General features: G+C 50.9%; 1 protein-coding gene and 1 long non-coding RNA gene across 9 annotated transcripts in view; one reads left to right on the top strand and one right to left on the bottom strand.

The window, feature by feature from the left end:
- Positions 1-13339, bottom strand: part of RASSF2 (Ras association domain family member 2) — a 41283-nt gene extending 27944 nt beyond the window's left edge. The window contains exons 1-3 of one of the 8 annotated variants that reach the window (XM_013046053.2): positions 13001-13339; positions 12043-12108; positions 3417-3616 (exon numbers count right to left, since the gene is read on the bottom strand). The gene's annotated coding sequence lies outside the window, so the exon portion shown is untranslated. Of the gene's footprint in view, positions 1-660; positions 817-2581; positions 2707-3416; positions 3617-12042; positions 12109-13000 lie in introns of those variants that run through there. The other 7 variants (XM_013046054.2, XM_045086036.1, XM_013046056.2 and 4 more) reach the window with 7 other exon arrangements.
- On the top strand, positions 12193-18331 carry LOC106003782. The gene is made up of 4 exons (XR_001176475.2): positions 12193-12413; positions 15955-16162; positions 16745-16846; positions 17299-18331. It is a non-coding gene; the product is annotated as an uncharacterized LOC106003782 (long non-coding RNA).
- Positions 18332-24945: the final 6614 nt, after the last annotated feature.

Here is a 24945-nt window from a genome sequence, read left to right as displayed (position 1 = left end):
GGGGGGCCGGCGCTCACACCTCAGCCAGCTCCTCACAGCGCTTGCCACCACCCAGAAATCATCCATCTGGTGTTGCTTTCCCTCTCCTGGGCTTGGAGCTTCCCCTTTCTGGACCCCAGCCCCCCAGCCTATGATTCTCTCCTGTGAATCTTCCCATGATCATTATATTTTCAAGGGAGGGAGTGGATTCCTGCTGTCCTAGGTAAGAGGATTTCCAGAAGCAGGGCCCCACACAAGGATTTTTGGACACATGAGTTAATGAGGACGTGTTCTCAAGAGAGCCCTGTCAGCAAGTGAGGGAAGCGGGACCAGGCCGGGGAAGGAGCCGGGTGACCGGATTCATTCAGCTGGAGCCCAGCCACAGCCTGATCCCGTGGGAGCTCCGGGGTGTCAAGAGCTCCACGGACTTGGGACAGGCAGGCTGGCCTCTGTAGCCCTGGGCTAGTCTGTCGTCAGCTGAGAGCCGTCCTGGGAGGAGGGGTGAGCTCCCACACACGGCCCTGCAAGAACCCATCTGAGGACAAGGGAGCCACTAAGACTGAGCAGGAATCCCCTTTCTCCCACCTGCCATCCAGCAGGGAGGAAGCAGCTGCCCACCCCGCACCCCCCAAGCTGGCCAGGTGCACTGTGAGGCTGAGGTGCAGGGATGGGGACACTCACTTGCCAGAGCTCTGGACCAATCACAGCCCTGCAGCTGTGGTACAAAGGGGCCCTTCCTCTTCCTCTTCACAGACCTGCCCTTGCACAGGTGTCTCCAGCTTTCCCAAGAATAAATGAGGGGCCGTGCAAGCCGCTGACAGTCACCAGCTCAGCTTCCTATGAGGAAGGCAAACATTGAGCCTTCAACTTGCTCCAGGAGGGAGAGAAGGCATCCAAAGCTCTCTTCAAGGAGAGCAAAATCTGTGTTCTTAGCTCTTGGTTCCTCCAAAGCCCAGGGCCCTCACTCCCGTTCTGCTGGACACCTGGAAAACACACTGAGGTTCATCTGGCCTCAGAACCTCCCTGGGACGCTGGCTAAGCCCGGCAGTTTCTGCTCCAGCCTATGGACCACGTGTGTCTCATCTTATTGAGTCACTGGAAGGTCCCCAGAGGGAGAAGGGCAAAGGCAGAACAGAAAGGCTGGCAACCCAGGCCTTGGCAGGAGAGCCCGGAGGAGATGAAGAATCCACTTCATTTCTGACACCGTCTTCCTGGTGGCGCAGCGGGAGCCAGCCTTGACCTCAGCAACTAGGGCAGGATGGGGGTGGGGGGGGTGGCCACTGCCCATTAACAGGACTGAGGCAGTCCCAGTCTCTAAGACAGGACAGCGAGGAGTGAGACAGGCTAGGGGATGGGAGGGCTTTCCACAGAGAATGCCCAGAGGGGCAAACCGCAGAGAGCTCCCATCTGACTGATGAGAGGGACGTGCCATCTGCGAAGCCACAGCGGAAACCAAAGCAGGAAGGAGAAGCAGCTGGCCTTGAGACACACTGCAGCTCAGAGGCTCTGCTTGTAGGTGCTCCTGAGACTCTCTCTGAGTGAGGACAGCGAGGTGTGGAGAGGGAGGTTAGCAGGGTTGATTTAAAATTCCGCATGTCCAGGCTGCCCCTCATCCCAATGACATCAAACCCACTGAAAGGGGCCCAGGTATGAGCATTTTTATAGTCTTCCCCAGGGGGTGCCGATGTACAACCAGAGCTGAGAACAACCTAGAAATCTGATAGGGACAGAGCTGAGTAGACTGAGGACACCACTCAGTGCGTCTCAAAACAGCCTTTCAGGAATGGAAGGAATAGAATTTTCTGAAAGCCACCTGAGTCGGGTCTTCAGCACCCCCCTCCCCATTACTAATATCTCAGCAGGGAAGAGAGGGCGGCACAGAGCATCCCAAAGGGTGGGTGTAGGCAGGGACAGAGGAGCGAGTTGACGCAAAGGGCCCCGTGACACGCAACCCAGAGCACCAGAGCAGAGAGGGCAGGAAGTCAGCTCTGGGCCCCAGAAACAAAGGAAATGCACACTGGAGGCCCACAGCTTCCCCTTTTAGGGCCTGTCCCCACCTCTTCTCTGAGTCCTGCTCTGCCCCGCTCCCCAGGGGGATGGTCTAGAGCTCCTGGGCTGAAGTAGAAAATTCTCCTGCACAGTGCTTCATACTATAGTATTAAAGACAGTCTCGTCGGATATCCTGAGGGACTCTGCTTTGTAACCAAGCAGGGGTTACAGAGGAGATCGGGCTGACCCCTGTGGACTTCAGCCCCTTGGTAGAGGGGCAGGAAGAAGTGTCGATGGCAAACAGGAAACCCCAGCCCTATTGCGCCACCCGAGGAAGGAGACTAGAGTTGTGGCCTGGGACCCTGCCAAGTTCTAGAGATTACCAGAGATTCCACCACCTGGTTCCTGAACCTGAACCTGCCCCAGAATGGGCAAAATTCTGGCTGCCCGGGAAGCAAGCAGCTCACCTTGCCTTCCACCTTCATTCAATAAAAGGCCACTTACTGGCCAGGCCTGGGTCCTCTCCAGGGCCTGTTCACCTTACTGATGCTCCCTTCCCTGAATGTACCACCTCTGTCCCCTTTTCCAGGCCTAGAGGACCCCAGTGACCTACCCACACGGCTATCCCAGTCGCTCCGCTCAGAAAGAGTCTGGCACCAAACACCACCAAAGCGGGAGCTAAGGTCAAATGTCTTGAGTATATGGACAGCACTCTCTCAGCTTTCCATCTGACAGTGAATAAAGGCTTTCATTCAGTCCCCGCCCCCAAAGCATGCTAAGCATCACGAAAGGGGAAGTGGAAGGTATTTGGTAAGAGGTGGGAAGGTGGAAAAAGGCTCAGGAGAACTAGGAGTTCTGAACTAGGAGAACACAGGTCTCGGGAGGCACCTTGACGCCTGTTTCCCTCATCAATCAAGAACAGAAAATCACACTATTATTATTAAGCTAATAACAAGACACCAGATGTGAATCATAGACAGCTACCATAAACGAGAGTTCACTGTGGGCCACCTAGTATCTGCTTTGGCTCGTTTCATCCCCACAATGACCTCATGGAGAAACCTCAATATCCCCATTTTGCAGATGAAGCCAATGAGGCACAAAGAAGCGAAGTCCCTGGTCCCCAAGTACACAGCCCGGAGGGAGGTGGGGGTCAAACCTGGAACTGTGTGAGTTCTGGCAAAGCAGAACCCTCTTGAGGTGAAGGGGAAAAAAGAGTTTCAGCTAAAACTCAACTGAGCCAGCGGTACCCTAGAGGAGGGGCTCTCACACTGGAGTGTGGACCAGAAGGCTCTGGAGGGCTAGTTCAGTACAGATTGCTTTCCCCCATCCCCCACCCCCAGCTACAGATTCAGTCCTTCTGGATGGGGTCAGAGGACGTGCATTCCTAACAAGCCACCTCCCCAGTGATGCCAGCCTTGTGGGTAACAAGGCTCTAGAAGCTTTACCTTCTTCCTTACAAGAAAGAACCCACTGGGAAGGCTTTATTTTCACCATTTACAGATGAGGAAACAGGAGGTCCTAGAGGTCAGGCAACTCGATCCAGGTCACAGAGCCGACATGAAGCCCAGAGCCTCCTTCTGTGGTGCCCTGGCTAAGCACTGGGTATGGGGGGCTTCCGCTGCCAGCCACAGCAGGCCCAGGGAGCCTGGGGAAAGGGGGGGGGGGCAGTGAGTAAATAGCTGGACAGACAAGATGTAGGTAGAGCAGACCCTTCAGGGGCCAAGGATAGAGACCTCAGCCAGGGACCTGGACACCTGCCACAGACCCTAAGTCACATCTACCCTCTGTCCAAAGAAGAGCTACCCCTTACCTCATGGATCCCAAAACCACTGGCTCCCCCAACCCGGAAAAAGCTGGGGGCCCTGACTGAGGACAGGTATGAGGCCCCTGCGGACGGGAAACATGGCTCCCATCCCCAGAGGCAGCCCCTGCCTGGCCCACCCTCTCCGGTGAGGAGCTGAGATTCCAGCCACGCTGGGGCTCCCCACCAGCAGCTTGACCTATGAAGTCCCTGCTCTTTCCGCCACCAAATGGGACCCTAGCCCACTCTGCTCGGGCCTTCTGTACACAAGGCTGAGTCCCCAGTGTGGCTGGGGCAGATCTGAGGAAACAGTCCTGGGATTCCTGCCAGAAGGGCCTGCCTCCCCTTCCACACCAGCGGGCGGGTGGCCAGGTGAGTGACCTGGAAGGTCACCACTGCGACTCACCCAAACAATCATCTCAGAGGCCCGGATGAGCAACTACTTGCTTATAGGAAAGTCCCACCAGTGTCCACAAGATTTTGACCTTCTGGATGTTTAGAAGGAAACCCAAAGTCCCCTAATCTTCTATCAGAGAACCAGGGTGTTGGAGCAGGACGAAAAAAAATGGCATTAAGGAAGTAAAAACTCCAGACAGAAAATGCTGTGTGTGTGTGTGTGTGTGTGTGTGCACGTATGTAGAATTTAGACTCTGGCTCCAAGGAACCAGAGATCTAGAAAGCCAACCCTCCAATTCGACAGACCCTCCTGCTTCCCCAAAGCAACCGCTTCATCACCACCCACCAGAGGGGTCTTGCCAAGATCAGCCCCTCACAGGCTAGGATTCAGCAACATGCCAACTTCTGTGTGGCTGAGGTAGCCTGAGGAAAAAGTGGGAAGTCAGCAAGAGGCCACACTGGCCCTAATAAGGGAAGAAAGATGAAACATTCCTTGACCTGCATCTCTTAAAACCAAGGTCTATTTTATAGGGTAATTTCATGTGCTACCTCAGGAAGGGCAAATTAAGCTTTCCTCCACCTGATAATTATGGGATTTAGGTGGAGCCTGTCCCACAGGGAGGGCCTGAGGCCTGGAGCCCCCGCTTGCTGTCCGTGGTTAGTCTCTCAGCTATGCAGGGATGTGCTGACCTATCAGGGCAGGTGAGGACGGGCGGCCTCCAGCTCCCCATTTCCTACAAGCACAGGTTTCTTTCTGGCCATTCTTCCTGTTTACTGAGCGATTTCTCTGAGACTCATCTCTGACCTCACTTCCCCTTCCTCAGGGAACCCCAGCAGCTCTTCCTTTTTTGGTGCTAGAAGCTAAGGCCGAGCTTTGTGTGCAGAGATAATGGGGTTTCTGCTCCTCGCTACCTGGGGCCAGGATTGGGCACCCAAGAGGAGCGTGGGCTTTATCCATGCCCCCCACCATCTCTCCCCTCCCACCCCCAAGATGGGCAGGCTCCTGGCATTTCAGAAACAGTAAAGAAGGGAGAGCAAAGGAGGAGTCCTGTGGACCCTGAGCCCTCCCCTGGGGCAGCTACTGGAGGGGGACCTCCTTTCACCTCCTTAATACCCCGTGTGTGGAAAAATTCACCCTCACACAACAGATCTCAGATCCTTCCGAGTACCAGGAAAGACGGTTTATCTGGGGGTTTCCAGAGCATTTCCAGGAGGCTGACAGGGGGAGTTTTCCACAAAACCACGTTCCTACCCTCCACTGCCTGCTCTGCCACCAGCTGACTAACCCTGAAGAAAAATCAGCACCGTGCAACACAGAACCTCTCCTCAAGATGGGCTTCAAAGGCTGTCTCTGTAAAATCTTTACACTCCCCCAACTGCCCAGGATTAAAAGAGCAGCCTCCCACTGGACAGAGAGAAGACAGGCCGAACCAGGTAAAGAGACTTCAGAGTTCAGTGGGCAAGTCTGTCCCTCCCACACCTAAATCCTCTTACTGACTCTCTGGAGAGCCCGACAGGCCTTCTGGAAGCTCACTTACCAAGGAACTAAAAGCTTTTCACACAGAACAAGGTGTCCCATTGAAAAGCCACTTGATCCACTCCCATGACGCCTAAACAGGGCCACAAGACCCAGTTCTGGGTCCCGAAGCTTCCTGACCCCTTTCACCTCAGAGTCGACACACCATCTTCCCTGCTCCCCACCCCACTGCACCACGTCCCGGACTACCTTGTCACATGCACCAGAGAGCCATCCTTGTCCCAAATGTCTGTGTGATCAACTGTGAAGTTCCATATGGAGCTTCAGGAAGAGGGCTCCGCCCACCTAAGGCCACCACCCATCTCTCCGGAGCACTTGGGGCCTCACAAACCCCACCAGCTAATGCCCCTGCTGCACACCAGCCCGCCCACCCCACCTGCTGACAGAACATTCGACAGCCATACCCCCAGCCACCATGGTGGCAATTTAACAGGTTATGATGGGGAGTTGGCAGGTCAAGTTCAGCCCCAGGATCTGGAACACACACAGAGGATGCTTGAAATCGAAATGATGAGGCTGTCGTTCTCAGCCTTCAAGACGGATGGTCCCAATAACCCACCTCTAGCAGGTTTGGACCTTTCTCACTGCAAGACGGCTCTGAGGTTCAAGGCACAGTGAACCCCAAGCACACCCACTCAAACCCACCACAGAAGCCGCCGTCTGGGACCTGAGGCCCAGCTGCCAGCAACCAGCAAGCCACACCTGCGGTCAGCTCCGAGGCCAAGGGCGCTGCATTCGTCAGTGCCTGGCCACCTGCCCTTGGCTCCCCTAGGCCAATGGGGAGGTCAGAGCCTGCCCCCAACCCCGGTGGGGAAGATGGCAGGGTTGGGACGGATGGCCAGGACAAGGACCTCGTGGCCCTACCTGAAACGAAACCCCCAGGGACAAAACACCGCCACTCTCCCATGGGGCTGTTACATTCCTTGTTATGTAAAACATTTCTATTTCTTTGACAAATATAGGGAAGCACAAAGATTATTGAATGATTCTAATTCTATGCCATCCCTAGGACAGGCAAATTCACAAAGGCAGTGGAACTGAGGTTGCCAGGGGCTCTCAGGTCGGGAATGGGAAGTTGACAGCTGATGGGTACAGGGTCTCTGGGACAACGGAAGAGCTCTGGAGAGGGAGTCCGGTGAGGGTCGTACAACACTGGGAGTACACATAATGTCGCTGTTGTCGTTGGAACATTTGGGTCCCGACAAGTTCTTACATGGAAATATGAACCCAGAATGGCCTGGATTAGGAAGCGGGGCCTTTGGGCATGACTCACGGGGGTGAGGGGATTAGTGCCCTTCTCAGAGACCCCATGGAGCTCCCCCATCCTCCCTGCCACATGAAGTTATAACGAGAAGTCTGAGATCTAGAACAGCCTCTCGCCCACCTCTCTGGGCACCCTAATCCACACTTCCAGCCTCCAGAACTTCGAGAAAGTCATCTCTGGGGTTTTCAACTCATTCAGTCTATGGCATCCTCTGACAAGAGACTGCACAGCCCTTGAATTCCACACTTAAAAATGCTGAAAAGGACAAATTTTCTATTACATATATTTTACCATCATTAAAAACAAAAATATTTAATTTAAAAAAAGACTAAGATCAGTATCTCCCCGAAATGCCCCCACGCAGAAACAATCACTGCGAACATTTGCCTGCACATCCTTCCAGAGACAAATATAAAATGGAGGGGAGGATATATTTGCAAAGAACACAGTTGGGTAACCTGCTTTTGAGAAATATTATATTTTTCCACGGTAATAGATGCACATCACTCCCCTGTATTTTTTGCAGCCCCATGGTGTTCTAGTGTGTACATATGGAGGTGTTTCCTGGCCACCCAAAAGCAGAGAGTTCCTATGAACCTTTTCGTGAGCCAAAGCGACCTAAAGCAAAGAATCAATTACCATTAATCTATATGGGAAAATGTGTTAGCGTTCCCAGACCCAAACATAACCTTGTTTAGGTTTTTCTGATACCTTGGGACACATCTTGCTAACAGATAACACAAAATAAATCAAGACAAAGCACAGATGCTCACAGACACAGTTCAAAGCTCCGGCGTTGGCTTGATGCTGAGACAGTGAGATGCTGAGAGTAGGTCCCAGGGAAGGAGCTCGGAGGGGCCACTCTCATCACGGGCGGTGGAGGTAGGGGGTACGGCGCTGAGTGCTACTTGTGCTTTTTGCCTTTTTTTCATAAAAACAAAAAATCCTGGGACGCCTGGGTGGCTCAGTCGGCTAAGCATCTGCTTTCAGCTCAGGTCATGATCCCAGGATCCTGGGATCCAGTTGTACATCAGATTAGGCTCCCTGCTAAGCAGGGAGCCTGTTTCTCCCTCTACTTCTGCCGCTCCCTCTGCTTATGTGCTCGCTCGCTCTCTCTGATAAATAAATAAATTTAAGAAACTGAAAATCCTTTTTGGATTTCTTTCTTTAACAAAACAGGTACTAATGTAGATCCTTCTTAAAAAACCAAGCAGCAGGGGTGCCTGGGTGGCTCAGTGGGTTAAAGCCTCTGCCTTCGGCTGAGGTTGTGATCTCAAGTTCCTGGAATCAAGCCCTACATCAGGCTCTCTGCTTGGTGGGGAGCCTGTCCCCCGCCCCCGCCCCACTCTCTCTGCCTACTTGTGATTTCTCTGTCAAATAAATAAATAAAATCTTTAAAACAAAAACAAAAACAACCAAGCAGCCTAAGGCAAACAACTTTGGAAAAGTCAGGGCTACCTGGACCAGAATTAACATGTTTGCTTTTGTTGAGGTTTACTCTCCATTTCGGTGGTTATTATTACAAAGAATGCTGCAAGGGACATCCCTGTGCACATATTTTTCTGCACTTGCCTAATTACATCCCTAGGATAAGATTTCCTACCAGGGCCACCGTGGAGTCCGGGACTCCCTCCGCAGGACTGTCTACAGAGCTTTGGGGATAAAAATCACAGCAGGGATGTCGAATTCTGCCACACAAGGGTCTTTTTCGCCACATAGAATTTTCTGGACTCTCACTTGGGTGTCTGTGGCATGGCATAGCAGTTCAGCAAAGTAGGGACTGTCCTTTCCATAAGAAACCAGTCCCCTCCTCAGGGAACACAACACGCCTCTGTCATGAAGAGAAACCATTATGCCAGGAAGGCAGAAGGTGGCCGGGCTGAATTCCCTTTGGCAAGAGGAAAGACCACAGCAGGACTCCAGGATGGCCCAATGCCACCCAAGCGGCTGTTCAGCATCTATCACCGGTCACAGCCTAAATGTGACAGCCATGAGCAGGTGCACTCAGCTTTCTCACCTAGCCGAAGGATAGCCTCTCTCCACCAAGGCGTTATAACTGGCCATTCATGAGCCATCATAATGCCCGCTCCCAGAACCTCCATGGCCTCTTCCATCTTGATCAATGAGCGGCCCATGGCAGCCTGAATGTTTGCTGTGTGCCAGGCTCTCCTCTGAATGCCCATCATAGTATCACCGGGAGACAATTATAACTGCGGTCTTACAGCTGGGGAAACTGAGGCTGAGAGGCTTTACGTGACTGTTTGACTGCAGCCCGAAACCCATCCTCAGTTGCTTTCCCCAAGAAGCTGGCCCTAAAACAAGGATCAGGGTGCAAGTGGAAGGGGGCTGGAAAGGGAAACAGGGAAGGGACAGCAGCCGGTGAGGGGGACCAGTTACTAGGCGACTCTAAGACACAGCATAGCACGTGCCCCCATGCCACCCCAGCAGAGAAGTGAGGGAGCTTTCTTTGGTCACTGGCTGAGGCCAAGGGAACACAGGAAGGATGCTGAGAGCATCTATTGCGTTGCCCAATATCATCAAGCTGGAAGCCGTCGAATGCCATTCAAACCCCAAATCCAACACTGTATTCCTCTTTTAGAAATGAGCAGTTAAACAAACATTGAACTGCATGCCAGCCACGGGGAGGGCACCATGCTGGTGAGATAAACCCACTTTGCCAAATCACTTTGGGTTGGGATGTCCAAGGACAGCAAGGATATCTTTTTGTCAAGTTTAATCAATGGGATGACTAGGGGAAAGCCCTTCTATATCACTTTGCTCATCCCCTGGGAATTAGTCAAGACCCTGTCACTGCCCCCTTCTCCAGTGTAAGCTTTCCCTCTCGGAATCACCCACAGCTGGCCTGGGCAGAGTCCTACAGCCTCAAACTGTCATCCCAAGCAGCTTCATCAGCCGATTATAGGCTCCAGAGTCCGCCTGCCATCCCAGGGACGATCCCAAATGACCCATGAGATGCCCTGCCAGCCGAGTCTGGAGGATGTCCCTGTTTACTGTGCCCCGCTTCCCCTGTGCCTCCTGCCCTATCCCCTCCCTCCAACCTCACACACACATGCCCTCCACGGGAACCCACAAGGAGGCCAAAGAAATGAAACCAGCAATCACAGGTCTGCAGGAACTGACCCCATCTTAAGGACTCACTTAACATTCTTCTGGAGATGCAGGGAGGTGTTTAATAAGACAGTGTGTCATGAGGGTAGATCACTGGACGATACTGTAAGGAGCCGTGAGAGAAACAAGGAGGTGGCAGAAGGGAACCACTGCCCTAGTTTTTCTTTCTTTCTTTTTTTTTTTTTAATTTTATTTATTTATTTGACAGACAGAGATCACAAGTAGGCAGAGAGAGATGGGGGGAAGCAGGCTCACTTCTGAGCAGAGAGCCCGATGCAGGGCTTGATCCCAGGACTCTGGGATCATGACCTGAGCCGAAGGCAGAGGCTTTAACCCACTGAGCCACCCAGGCACCCCCACTGCCCTAGTTTTAGAAACCCAGTGGCAGCAGCTCTCAACAGCTCTGTCTTGAACCCAGAGACTGGCCGTCCTGTTCTGTCCCAGGAACACTGCTGAGACCTGCCCAGTTTCTCCCCCTGGGGGAAAGAGGGAGACCCTGGCAAGTCCCAGTCCCTTTCCTGGCACCCCAGCAGGATTCTCTGGCCCTCAGGTCCTGCCTGTAAACCCCCTCCCAGTGAGGACACTTCTGGCCCAAGTATCCTAGGGAGAACCGAAGGCAATCATCAGGCCAGCGTTCTTTTATGCTGTGGGACAGTCATGGGCACGCCATTAGAAGCGCAGTCCTGGGCACCTCTCCAGCCAAGTCTCCTGGTCATTCCTAAGCAGCTCACGCACAGAAGGCAGACACGAAGCTTGGCTCTGGGATTCCAGGAAATAGACCAAGAAATCAAAGCAAAACCAGTGGGTGACTGAAAGTTCCTGGTTAGGACAGCGAAGCTGAGAAATGGAAGCTTGAGGGAGGGAAAACAGGTGTGGGGCATTTATCCCTGCTAAGTGACCTCTAAGGGAACAGGAAGAACAGAAGCTCTGCAGAATGCAGAGGGGGGGGTTCCAGAGCCCCGGGGGCAGGATGAAACTCCCCATACCCAGCTCATGATGGTGGAGATGCTGCCACCTGAGGCACAGGGACGCATGCTGTGGTCTGCACATTTGGGGGAAAGGGGCACCCCTTCCCACCCATTTCCCAGGGCTTCCCCTGGAGGGGGGCATGCCTGGGGGCCCCAGGTCACCTGGCCTCCTTTCAGCCAGGCTCCCTGAAGATGCACCTAGATTTCAAAAGGGCAAGGAGCAAGGGATACATCTCAGCTGCACCCCAGCCAAATTATCCTGTCTCCATATACGCTACCCCTGCTCTTTCGTCTTCTGAAGGGGGGTCAGGACTCACAGCCCAGCTGCCCTGGCAGGCTGCCCACGCTCTGAGGTTCCCCAGGAGGGCAGCCTCTCTGACTCCCTGTCCTTCCAGCCAGGGCAAGAACCACCTACCCTCTTTCCCAAACTATCCCACCTCTCCCAAACCCAGCCACCATGTGGCTGTTAGCCTGTCAGGGCCCAGAGGACTCTGCAGCAGCTCCCAGGCTGCCAGGTCCAGAGGACAAAGCACAGATCACGACCCCACTGCAAGGTCTCTGATCCCAAGTGGGAGCCTCCCAGGCTGATTCACACTTAGTCCCTGGGACACCACATGTAGACACAAGTTGAAACACACACACACACCAATAACTAACCCACCTCCCCTCAAAAAACCCAATATATCTTAGCCACGAGAAGTTTCTTTAATTCCAAAGACCACTCCAGAAAAAGTTCCCAGTAAATAAGTGTGGACTGATAAGTAGAATAAATCCAAACCCAGATTCCTCCCCCAGATGCTCTGGAAAGCAGGCCCCAGGCTCTGAATCCCAGCTGTTTAAAAGAATCATTGTTTCTAATTCTTTCCTCCCATTGTACCAAGATCAGCTGTGACAGGAACAGAGTCCCACTCCAGGATGAATTGTTACTTGGCAGCTCCCTGGGTCTAATTTTCATTCATCCCATTAAGGTACTTACTAGAAACCTGGCCCACGCTAGTTAGTCACGGCCTCTGTCCTCTGGGAGAACCCGGATTCCGGACACCTGGGAATAAAGTATGGGCAGCATTGAGAAGCGCGGCGCTCAGCTCCTGCTGTCACTCTGTGGCGGGGGTGGGGGGGTGTGAACAAACGAGGACCCATAAGAGCCCCGGAGGAAGAGGAAGCCCTCCGTCGCCCAGTCGGGCCACCGCGCCGCTCCGCGCTGTCCCCAGGGTTCTCCCAGTTTAAGTGCTGAATGCAAAGCAGGCGACCGAAATGCAGAAGTGGCCGGGTCGCCCAAAGAAACTGCCCCTCTCCGGAGAGAGAGGACGCAAAGCTGAGGTCCTCAACGACCTCGGCGCTAGCTCGGTAGGCGGAGGGGGGAGACCGAAACGGGAAGTGCCACGAGGACCGAGGGCCCCCGAGGCCGCGCGCCCTTCAGATGTGGCCTCGGGAGCGACGCCTGCCCGCGCCGGGTGCTGGATCCCCCTCTGGGGAACCGTCCGTTGGGCTGGGAAAATGGGGACCCGTTGGGGTTAGACACTTCCCAGCGCTGTCCGGGCCTCCCATCCCGGCACCTGCTGCGCGGCCCCAGCTTGCCAAGGAGTCCCGAGAACCCCGCGGTTGGGGCGGGGGCGCCGGAGGGAAGAAGGACCCCCAAGGGTCGCAGAGGGAAGGCAAGCTTGGAGCCACAACTTTCTCCGGCCAGCAGCTGGGCGCTCAGGGGCTGGCTCCTACGCGGCCCCCGGGGGTTCCGCACTCCCGGGAACCCCCAGAGGCCCCGGGAGGAGAGAGGAGACCAGGGCAGGGGAAGACTGAGGCGCTGACCTGGACCAGGCTGGGAACACCGCGGGAAAACTTTCGGCGGGGCTGGAGGGAGGGCAGGGGAGAGAGGACCGGCCCGTGCCCGGCACCTTGCGACCCGCATCCCGCGCCCAGTGCCCCGCGCCCCGAACCTTGCCTGCGTCCTGAGTCGGCTGCATCGCCCGCGGAGTTGGAAAGTGGGGGTGCCTCTGCGCGGGGGTGGGGGGGCGTTGCTCCAGCCAGCGCCTGGGTCTGCTAGCCGCGGGCCCGGCTCAAATCCAGCCGGGCGGCGCAGGCGGCGGACGCGCGATTGGGGGTCGGGCGCCCCGCCCTCCTCGCCTCCCCTCCCGCCCTCTATCCCGCCCCCCTGCCTTTATCCGTCCCTACCGCGTCGGATCGGCCTCTCTCCCCGTCTTTCTCTAGCTCTCCATCTCTCCCCCGCCCCTCTTCCCTCGCCTTTCTTCCTCCCCGCGTCTCCCGCCCTCCGTCCCCTATCCCCCTCCTCCCCTCCCCTCCTCCTGGGGGGCGGAGCTTCTCCCCTCCCTCCCAGACAATGCTGGGGCTGCGCGTCCCCTCCTTCCCCTCCTGCGAGTCTGGGCTCAGGCTGCCAGCGCTTCTTCCGGGCTGGCGGCGTGGGGGGGGGGGGGCGGTGGCGGGGCGGGGGTAGAAGTGCAGGGGTGGAGAGGTTGGACTGGCTCCCCTCACCCCATTCGCCTCTGCCCTCTTAAGCCGGATGGAGTCTTGGCCCAAGCCCCTTGGCTCGCCCCAAGCTGTGACAGCCACTCCCAGGGAATGGTCACACCGCCCCGCAGAGCCCACCTCGAGCGCCCCGGATTCCCCAGGCAGAGGATGTGGGATTCATTTTCTAACACCCCGCCTTATTCCAAAAAGGGTTTGAGCTGAGCAGGGGCTAGGCAAGCCCACTTCGAGAGGCGGGCGGGCAGACGTGACCGTGAGGGAAGGAAGACAAGTTTCTTTGTCCACCTCTTACCTCCCTCACTCATCCATCCCTGGACTATGGGGACGCTCAGTGCGGAGGAAGACTTGGAGAATCCCAACTGCGGGGCCCCTTATCTATTTCCTTCCTCTTATCATAAACCCCTCCTCCCATACATGCCCCAGCCCTGCACGGTAAATCTCCTTGTCTAAAGGGAAGGGAAGCTAATGGTTAATGCATAGCCAGCCCCCAGGATACAGCCGGCTCTGCTCATCCCTCCTAAAAGCCAAACATTCTTTACTAAATTCATTGTTTGGATCTTGGAATGTGTCTCCCTTAGAAACAATGTTATAAATGGTGATGTGCTTCCCAGCCCAGCCACAAAAGCCTTTGAACCCAAAACGCAGCTGTAGGGTGGTGCCCAAGACTGTGTCAGCTACCCTGGAACAAGGAGGCCACTGATCAGCATTTTCTGTAGGGAAAAAAGAAAAAAAAAATCTACTTGTACATTCCCCTTGACCTATAAACACAAAGCTCTCCCATTAATATTCTCCCCTACCCCTCAGCCTCTACTCTGTATTGGTAAGTTGCTCCTTTGCAGGTAACATGAGCACCAACCCGGGGATGTATTTGGAGGACAGGGTGTTTTCTCTATGACCTCGAGGTCAGAACGGTAGGGAGAGCTGCATGAGAGGCACAACCAGAGCCTGGAGCGCTTCCAGGAACTCAGAAAGTCTTCTCTGAGATGCCAGCTCTTCCCTTGGCTCACAAATGGGCCTTCTCATGCTCCAGATACATACAGGCCCTCATTTACATCACTGGGGCTTGGAGCTCCCCTTTTGAAGACCGGCAGCCAGGTGGAGCTGGAATCCCTTTGCCTTTACTCAATCCCCCAAGAGAGCAACTCTTTGGCCCAGGTTGAGTCAGGTAACCATGCTATGTATGACCAATCAGCTGGGGTGGAGGACTCTTGTACAAACTGGGCTGTCAGGGACCCTGCCGTTAGGCCCTGTTTAAAACAGTCCAGTCCTTGGGACCCCTGGTTGGCTGGTGGGTTAAGCAACAGACTCTTGGTTTTGGCTGAGTTTGTAATCTCAGGGTCCTGGGATCAAGCCCCAGTTGTGCTAGAGACTCCCTCTGTCCCTCTCCCTCAGCCCCCCCCACCACTTTCTCTCTTTTTCTGTCTAAAATAAATCTTTAAAAAAAAAGAAATAAAGAATCCATTACCCTCTGCTTATATTTCCATGCTGGTGAATAAATTGATTAATTCAAGATACCAGAAAACATCTTTCTTTTCATCAGTTTCCCCATACAGAAGCCACAGAAGAGAAAGGAAAAGGTTCTTATCCTTCCAGTGGGTATAGGGACAATACATCTGTAACAGGTTTAATACTTCACAAATATTAAACAGCTATATGAAGCCCACCCTCAAAACCTTCTTTTCTTGCCACCATCCACCCCTGGGGACTGGCCCTGGAGGCACATGGCTCCAGGAAAGCAGCAGATAGCACTGTCTAGAACACAGGCTGGCCAACGGAAATACAGTGCAAGCCACAGACTCAAAACTTTCTAGCTACATTGAAAATAGTTTAAAAACAAAACAAGTGAAATTAATTTTCATGATATATTTTATTTAACCCAATGTATTCAAAATATTACCATTTTCACCATGTAAACAATATAAAGACATGACTCGAGGTATTTTGCATTCTGTTAATGTACTAAGGCTGAAATCAGGTGAGTATCTCTACTTCAGCACATCTCAATTCAGACGTTAGATTTTCATTTAAAAAATACTTGACCTCAGTTTAAGCTTTATAAAATCTCTATCTGAGAAAGTAGATTCACAGGCTCAAGTTGTTTCAGATATACTCTAAAGTTAGCCAATAACCAAACTGAGTATATCAGTTTTTACATTTAAATTTTAATTAAGATTAATTGAACTTGAAATTTAGTTCTTCAGTTGTACCAGCTGTGTTTCAGTGCTCCGTAGCCACAGGTGGCTGGTGGCTACCCTATTGGGACAGCACAAGATTAGAGAGCGAGGAAGCCACTGATTGACTCAGAGTCTCAGAGTCGACTTCCCTCATCTTTTTAGCGAAGCAGTGGCAGGAAAGTCAAGTGTGGCCAGAGAGAAATTGATTTTCCAAATTCCTCATGTCTCCACAGAACATCGAAAGGGGCAGGCTTTGCCAGTAGATCAGAGCTCTACCACAGGCCTGGGGAGAAGGAAGGTCTGCAGGGAAGAGTTGGAGGCCCAAAGCCCACTCTTGAGTTCCCAGTGGATTTTGGGAGAAGAGAGGAAGAAGCAGGAGACAGACAGTCTGAAGGAAAGGTCGCATCCTCCGTGATTGTGACCTTTAACCAGAGTGAGGAGGTATGTCAATGGGTTAAGGAAGGTTCTCAGGAGATTACCACATGGGCTGCCTACCTCCTCCTCCCCTGTCCTCAGGCACTGGGCTAGGAGAGGGGGCGGCCCCTTTAAAGTCAGCTTCGTGGATCACCATGGTTATACAGAGCTAGGGCCTGGCCTAGATTTAGTTTCTGGAGTCACCTATAAGTCCTTGTTGGTCCAGACATAATGCAGAAGTTCCTTCCTGCTCCCCAGGACCAGGGGCCTCAGAAGGAAGCTAACTTGTGAGTCTCGGGCTTTCTGCGGGGCCTGTCTTAGTTTGAGTTCTCTCAAAAACAGAATCTGAGGTAAGGATTTGGGTAAAGGTCACTTATCTGGAGTTGATCCAGAAAGCAGGGACGTAAGACAGGGCAGGAGGAGACGCTAATAAAGGGTGTACAACTGGGTCTCCATTCTTCTGGGGCCCCTCTGAGGAACTGTATAAAATGTGCCTCAAAATGGTCCTCTCTGAAGTTCAGGGGGCTGAGGGCATTTATCTCATCTCCCACCAGTTGAGGATGTCTCCCAGGAAAGTTTACTTCTTCTTACTTCTGGTTGTTTTTCAAGGAAACATCTGGGACAGAAAAGCAGAGCCACTGCCTTTGTCACTAGAGGTGGGATGAGTCACTGTGCATGAAGCTGTGCCCCACGGTTCTGCTAGGGTCACAGGTAGGCTGAGGGGTTGTGACACAGAACACACGAATCAGCTGATCTAAGGCCCAGCATGGAGAGGGACGAGTAGACCCTGGAGGTTTGGTCAGGGACTAACGGGAGGATATGATGAGGTCTCAGAGGGAATATTGGTGAAGGAACATTGGTTAACGTCGTTGGGGAAGTCAGGGAGCGCTGCAGAGCTCTGAAGGAGCACGGAGCACCCAGTCCATGAGGTACACAAGCCGCAGGCTTCCGCAGCCGAGCACTGAGGAATAGGGCCATCACCCCTCAGCGTTCTGCTTTCAAGGAATGATCTGGAGCAGACTTTCTGCGGGGAGGCCTAGCGGAGACCCAGAGGCACCCCCTCACGTGCCACCACAGGAAGAACTTGGGAAGTCTCTAAGGAGACCAGAAAGACTGTTTGAATTATTGCCTCAGACTCCATTTTTTTTCCCTCTGCTATCCAGGAAGAGAGACTCTGCAAAAGAAAATCTAATGAGTTATAGAGAATTAGAGAAGACTCAGCGAGGTCTGCCACTGGACATGTCTGACACACTAGCATGGTGGGCTGGCTGGAAATCTATTTGCTTGGAAGGTGAAAAAAGTCCTCCTGGGAGATTATTTTCATTCTAAGGAAAGAAGAAACCATGTTTGGTTTGGTCCAGTAACAAAGTTTTAGTGCCAGAAGGAAGATGGAATTCAACTCTGCCCCCAACTTGGCCCTCTGGACACACCAGGGATCCTAGGAAGATAGAAACTCTATGTTACAACTCCAAGAACTCTTTCATAAACTGCAGAGAGACTCTGGGGCCCAAGCAGATATGTGTTGGGGACCCTCCTGCTAAGCAACACTTGAGAGACCTACACTTCATTCCGCTTCTCCATTTCAAGGGCTTGGTATGTTGACATTACCCAGAAAGTAGTAGATGAATTGCCACAACAGTCACAGTTACTCCCCTCCCGGCAAACACTTCACAGTTCCTCCCACAAAAAAGGGGAACCTACTTCCCCACCTTGAATCTGGGTTGATACTGTTGCTTTGGCCAACAGAATGTAGCAGAAGTCCCACTGTACCTTTTCAGACCCTGACCTCAAGAAGCCTTGCATTCTTCTACCCTCTCCACTGCCACATGAGTAAGCCTGAGTTAGCCTGCTGGAAGGTGAGAGATCTCTTGACCCAGAGCCAAGGCAACCCAGCTGTTCCAACTGAGGCCCCCCAGACATGTGAAAGACCCAACCAAGATCTGAAAGCCCTCTACCCAATCCCGAGTTGACCGCTGATGCAGGAAGAAATCCAGCTGAATCTAGTCCAGATAGCCAACCAGTACAACCCTGAGCTCAATAGATGGTTGCATCTTAAGTCACTCAGGTCTGGGTTGTTCCTTATACAGCAGTGACTGTTAAAGAACTTGATAAAAAATGGTAACTCTGGCCACTGATGGATGTGTTAACTAACCTTATTGGTGTAATTGTTTTGCAATATACACATATATCAAATCATCAAGCTGTGCAGCTTCCATTTACTTAATGTTGTATGTCAATTATATCTCAATAAAGCCAGAGGGGAAAGCACAAAAAAAAATAAAAGCCTGGGGGCGCCTGGGTGGCTCAGTGGATTAAGCCTCTGCCTTCGGCTCAGGTTATGATCCCAGGTTCTGGGATCCAGCCCTGCATCAGCCCTCTGCTCAGCAGGAAGTCTGCTTCCCTGCACCCCCCCCCCCGCCTGCCTCTCTGCCTACTTGTGATCTCTCTCTGTCAAATAAATAAATCTTTTTAAAAAATAAATAAATAAGATAAAATCCTATAATACAAAGGAAGAAAAAGAACTTAGTAAGATGAGGTGGGCATGGCCGACACAACCAGGATATCAGTGAACACGAGTCTGGAGCCTCCTGGATTTGCTTATGAGCTTGCAAGGGAGGCCTCTGGGAATTCTCCCCCCACAGGCACCCCCACCTCCAAAACCAGTATGGAAGTATGGCTGGCCTAAGTCTCAGTGAGCTGATGAAATTTCTGTTTATGGCTGCTGATGGGACCATTTGTTCTCATAAAGTGGAGAGACATAGGGAAATTTGAGTAACAAAGACTTTGTCACTGAACCCCACAGCTTTATCTGTCATGGAGAAGGGCTTTCTTAATTAAAAGCGTCCACTTTATCCACCACTAAGAAATTTCCATAGCATCTTAAATATTTATACAGTACAGTGTCTGGACTCATCCTTGGAGATGGGAGGGCAGATTAAAGCTCTCATATAGTTGGCACTTAAGAAGACTCAGGTGCGGGGCGCCTGGGTGGCACCTGGGTGGCTCATTGGGTTAAAGCCTCTGCCTTCGGCTCAGGTCATGATCTCGGGGTCCTGGGATCGAGCCCCGCATCGGGCTCTCTGCTCAGCAGGGAGCCTGCTTTCCCCTCTTTCTCTGCCTGCCTCTCTGCCTACTTGTGATCTCTCTCTATCAAATAAATAAATAAAATCTTTAAAAAAGAAGAAGAAGAAGACTCAGGTGTGCCAGTCTCCGGCCCCAGAGGCCCCAGAGAGGAGACCTGCCTTTCCTGGATTTTTCCCTCCTCCACTTCAAGTGCAGATGGGGGATGGTGAGAGGGGGAAAAGGAAAGTGAAGGACTCAAAGTATATAGCTTAGAGTCAGTTCATTCCCTGCAAATACGCAACTTTTCCCAGTAAGTACTGGTAGAGAGGCATACGTCAAAAACTCTCTGCACAGCTATCCCCCTAAACAAAGTGCTTATAAACAGAATTTGGTGGGGTGCTTGGGTGGTTCAGTCAGTTAAGTGTCTGTCTTCAGCTCAGGTCATGGTCTCAGGGTCCTGGGATTGAGCCCCACATCGAGCTCCACATCCAGCTCGTTGCTCAGTGGGAAAATCTGCTTCTCCCTCTGCGCCTCCCCCAGCTTTTGCTCACACTCTCTCTCTAACTTGCTCTCTCTCAAATAAATAAATACAATCTTAAAAAAATAAAAATAAATAAACAGAATTTGGTAACTGAACTGTGTTTCAGATTAGATAGGAGATTTCATATAATTTTTCTAGCTATCTATTGAAGTTTCTTTGACCCCAAGTTTACATTCCATCAAAGCTCCCCCTCCATTCTTGGATGTATTGAAATACTAATTACTTGGTGTGAAAATGTTATCCTGTCATAATGCAATACACATTCAAAATTATGTTGATAGATGTTTACGAGACATCTGTGGTGTGCAAGGGACCATGTTAGGCATGGTGAAATAAAAGAAATATCAAAATCAAGGAGCTAAAAACAAAAAAAGAGAAAACATTAAACAACATCTTGTCCAATAATGCATTTGGTGGACTCAGAAATCAAGACTTAGAGAAACAGGATCTCTAAGTACATGTAGACTCATCACACCCTCTGGTAAGAAACAGAAGCCCTCTGAACCAGCCTAAGTAAAGAGAGACTGATTTTAAGGAATAAAATTCCTTGTAGAACTCATGGGAAGGAAGTGAGCCAGCATCAAGAGGGCTAGACTGTGACCTACAATCTCCTCTCATTCTTGCCCCCCATCTCTCTGTCTCCCTCTCTCCCTCCCTTTCTTCTTCCCTGCTTCTCGTATTGCCTTCTCTCCTCATATCTGCTCTAACTTCTCCCCAGATGGCAGTCTTGATCTCTAAGTCTACATGCACTTAGAGATCCTGTGCCCACCATCAGCTCATACAGTCTCTGGGCATCATCTGCTGTGGCTTGCAACAGAGTAAGGTGGGCAGGTAAAATGGGTTAGTGATCTCAGAAAAGGAAGAAATGAGCAGAGGTGGAAAGTGCTTGCTTGGAGTCTCTATCTGAGTGGTCACATAGTCTGTTCATCTCCCACCTGTTGGCCCTTTCATCTCTGTCATCTCTGTCCACGGAACCCTGGCCCCTGGGCATTCTTGAGAGACCCTGAGTGGTGGGTTCCCTGAACGTGCCGTGCCTTCTCACACCTCCATTAACTGGCTCGAGCATTCCCTCCTGGATACTCTTTCCTCCCCCTCTCTGCTGGACTCTTTCTCCCATTACCCTTGATGTAATGTCCATCAGTGCCCTCCACCCTTCATCTTCCCAACTGAAACATGCAATCCAAGTAAAAGATCAGTCAATCATAGCGTCTGCTGCATCCCCTAAGTTCCATAATCCAATTAGAACTCTACTTAAAGCCCTTCCCAAATTCGGGACCTACTCTTGATGACTGCTCATTCTCCAAAACTGGGCTCCAGTGCCCCTTCTTTCAGGATGCCCTCCCTGAAGAGCCTTTCCTCACCTACTCCGTCACTTCTTCAGTGATCTCACAGCAACATTTCAAAGTGTATCTACAGTGAGCCCCTCCTCAGGTCGACCAGCCCAACAGCCAAGATGGCGTCTTATTTATCAGTTTATCAGTTCTTCTCCAACAGCCATATTGAGAGTGCTCGATACATATCTGTGAATGAAGGAAATGAAAAAATTAATCCTATCACGTTATTTGCCACAATACTTGCCACAAGTTTTAGCTCATTTAATTCTCATATAGCCCTGGTAGGTGGTATTATTATTATCTTCATTCTTACACAAAAGGAAACTGAGGCAAAGAGTGGTTGGATAACGTGCCCAAAATCATAGCAACAACAGTCAGAGCTAGGATATGAATCTAGGCAGTCTATCAAAGGTGTCTCTCAGCCTTTGTGCTTTCTGCCTCCTCAGCAGCCCAGACCAGGTAGAGAATGACAGCTACTGGGTCCTCACTCTGCTAGCCTCACTTAAAAACTGAAACTGAATGAGGAAACTGAGGTTGGTATATGTCCGGGGGTGAGAGTAGAGAAAGTCAGGTTATTGCTTCTTTGTAATCTCTAAGGGCTGGGCATTGGAAGCAACAGAAGCATCACCTCAGAATTCTTGGGGTGAGAACCCACCCACTCTTGGAAAAATTGTGAAGTCAACGGAAGTTGGCCTTGCACCCTGCCCTCACTCCCCTATCTTCCCTTCCTGTCCCACACTCCCATTTTCCCCTCCATCGTGATGTAGAAGCCTCTGTCGGTCACAGCAAACATTCAATAAATAGGAACAATGCCAGAAGTGCTTTCAACAATCAGGAGACAAAAGCCTGTCAAGTTACTATAGTGTAGTGTAAGAAGTAAATATGTATTACTGTTCGTACCACTGTTAATAACTGTTAATATATATTACTGTTAGTATTCTATATTGTTGTCTAGAGCTTTCTAAAGAGCCACAGAGAGAGACCCCTTACTCCCACTTGAGAAAGACTTTGTCTTGGATAGATAAGTTGTGATGAAGATTTTCTCATAAATTCAATAACTTAATGAAAAAATCACCTATAGGGGCGCCTGGGTGGCTCAGTGGGTTATGGTCCCACTGAGCTTCTGCTCAGGTCATGGTCCCAGGGTCCTGGGATCGAGCCCCACATCGGGCTCTCTGCTCAGCGGGGAGCCTGCTTCCTCCTCTCTCTCTCTCTGCCTCTCTGCCTACTTGTGATCTCTGTCTGTCAAATAAATAAATAAAATCTTTTTAAAAATCACCTATAAACAATAATTCAAAGAAAAGTTATAAGCACACAAGAAAAAATTTAAGACAAAGGGAAGAGGAGAAATATAAGCTGTCAGGACTTAGGGAAAAAAGTGCAAGAGAAACATAAAATCATCACAGTAATGAAGGGCTCAGAGAAGCACTAAAAAAAATAGGAAAAATTCAGCTTCAAACATCAGAGAGGAATTCCAGAAAAATGAGCACCATAACATGGACAATAACAATGAGTTTTAGGAGCACCTGGGTGGCTCAGTTGGTGAAGTGTCCAACTCTTCATTTCGGCTCAGGTCATGATCTCAGGGTTGTGAGATTGAGCCCAGTGTTTGTCTCCGCAGAGGGCATGGAGCCTGCTTAAGATTCTCTCTCCCTCTGTTACCCGCCCCCCCCAAAATTAAAAAAAATATTTTAGAACCCAAAACAGTGAATTTTAAAAGGAAGAGAATAACATATATGGAACAAAAACAAAGGATTCCAACACATGTATACTGGCATTCAAATATATGAATTGAGAAAACTTCCCTAAACAAAAAACTTGAGGGGCGCCTGGGTGGCTCAGTGGGTTAAGCCGCTGCTCAGGTCATGATCTCAGGATCCTGGGATCAAGTCCCACATGGGCTCTCTGTTCGGCAGGGAGCCTGCTTCCCTCTCTCTCTCTCTCTGCCAGCCTCTCTACCTACCTGTGATCTCTCTCTGTCAAATAAATAAATAAAATCTTAAAAAAAAAACAAAAAAAAAACTTGAGTTTACAGATTTAAAGGGTATACTATGTTCTAAGAAAATGGGTAGAGTAGAGTTTTCTTTCTTAAGTTTTTCACCAAAATGAAAGTTTCATGAAGTGTAGGAACAGGGGTTCTTGTCCTTTTTGTTCACTGCTGTGTCCCCATGTTTTTTTTTTTTAAGCTTTTATTTATTTATTTGACAGACAGAGATCACAAGTAGGCAGAGAGGCAGGCAGAGAGAGAGGAAGGGGGGGAAGCAGGCTCCCTGCGGAGCAGAGGCAGAGGCTTTAACCCACTGAGCCACCCAGGCGCCCTGCCCCCACGTTTAAAATCATGCCTGGCACCGGAGAGTCCCAATAAACATTGACTGAATGAATTGGTAAAGGAATAGACCAACCAACACCAACACGTCCTAATAATGTTACCGTACTTCAAAGATAAAGATTCCTTTAGTTACCTAGCAGTAAAGTCAAATCACCTATTTGAAAAATAAAAAAATTTAAAAACCAGGGCACCTGGGTGGCTCAGTGGGTTACGGGTCTGCCTTCAGCTCAGGTCATGATCCCAGAGTCCCAACATTGAGTCCCACATCCAACTCCCTGCTCAGTAGGGTCTGTTTCTCCCTCCCCCTCTGGTGCTCCCCCTGCTTGTGCTCTCTCATAAATAAATAAATAATCAATGGATGGATCAATCAATCACTCTTTGGGGGAAGAAAGGTCAGGCTGGCTACAAACAACAGCACAACAACATTCTAAGCTAGAAAACAATGAAACAGTTGGGTACTTCTTACAACACCATGGCGTCCACAGAGAAAGAAAACCTGACCCAAGAATTGACCTCAACCCAAACTGTAATCCAAATATAAAACACACTAATATTTCACATCGACACAACTTCAGCCATCTTGAAGAAAATACCTGAAGAAAGACAAAGTCTGGTAAGCAAATGGATCAAGAAACAGGGGGAAAAGCATCCAAAGAGATCACTGAATGTACTAATGTTTGGGATTAAAGTTAAGACAACTTTTGGAATTATGGTTCCAAAAACCACATAAATGTTATACCCCATTATGATACAAAAACCATAAAACCAAGGGAGGTAAGAGGTTGTTAAGTATCCTGATCTCTTCATTTTTTCATAGCAAGGGAATGAAAAAAGACGTTGCAAGCAGACAGCCCAGGTAATAGAGTTATGGGGAGGGGTGTCCAAGGGTCCACTGAAGGCAGGTTTCAGCCAGGGGCGGTGTCTGCATCTTTGGTGGTCCCGGAGCTTCAGCAGCACTCACGCCTTCCTGTGGGTTGGGATCAAAGCTTAGGAGCAAGTGCAAAGTGCTCGCCCGTCTTACACAAAGAAGATCTGTCTCCCAGAAGTACATTAATTCATCCCCACGGAGTAATAAAGCCCTAGAACCAATAGTAACAATCAACCAGAACTGAGGAGAGGAGAGCAGAGGAGAGGGGAGGAGAGGGGAGGCAGGAGAGGAGGGGTGGGGAGGGGAGAAGAGAGGAGGGCAAGGGAGGGGAGGGGAGAAGAGGGGAGGGGAAGAGATGAGGCAGAGTGGAGGCATGGGGATTTGCCGTCACTATGGTAGAGACTTGAACAACGTTGTCTTAGATAAGAAAAGTAAATAAATTGTGTAACAATTTGAGTGCTTTTGTACTATGTGAATTACTTGTTTAATATGCATATATTAAGTAGTAAAAAATTACAAAGTAAACGTAGCCCTATGGGAGGCAGGGAGGTGGGAGGGAGGGTGATCAGGCCATGAAGCAAGACAGTTAGTAGCTGGTGGGGATTTCTGAGGGGTCCACAGGCTGCCTCCTCTCTAGGGTTAGATCCAGAAAGAAGGTTGGGGGAGTGGACAAGA

This window comes from Mustela putorius, unplaced genomic scaffold (genome assembly GCF_011764305.1).
Source record: "Mustela putorius furo isolate JIRA1106 unplaced genomic scaffold, ASM1176430v1.1 tig00000874_pilon_pilon_pilon, whole genome shotgun sequence".
Taxonomy (NCBI): domain Eukaryota; kingdom Metazoa; phylum Chordata; class Mammalia; order Carnivora; family Mustelidae; genus Mustela; species Mustela putorius.
This window is presented reverse-complemented; position numbering and strand designations above follow the sequence as displayed.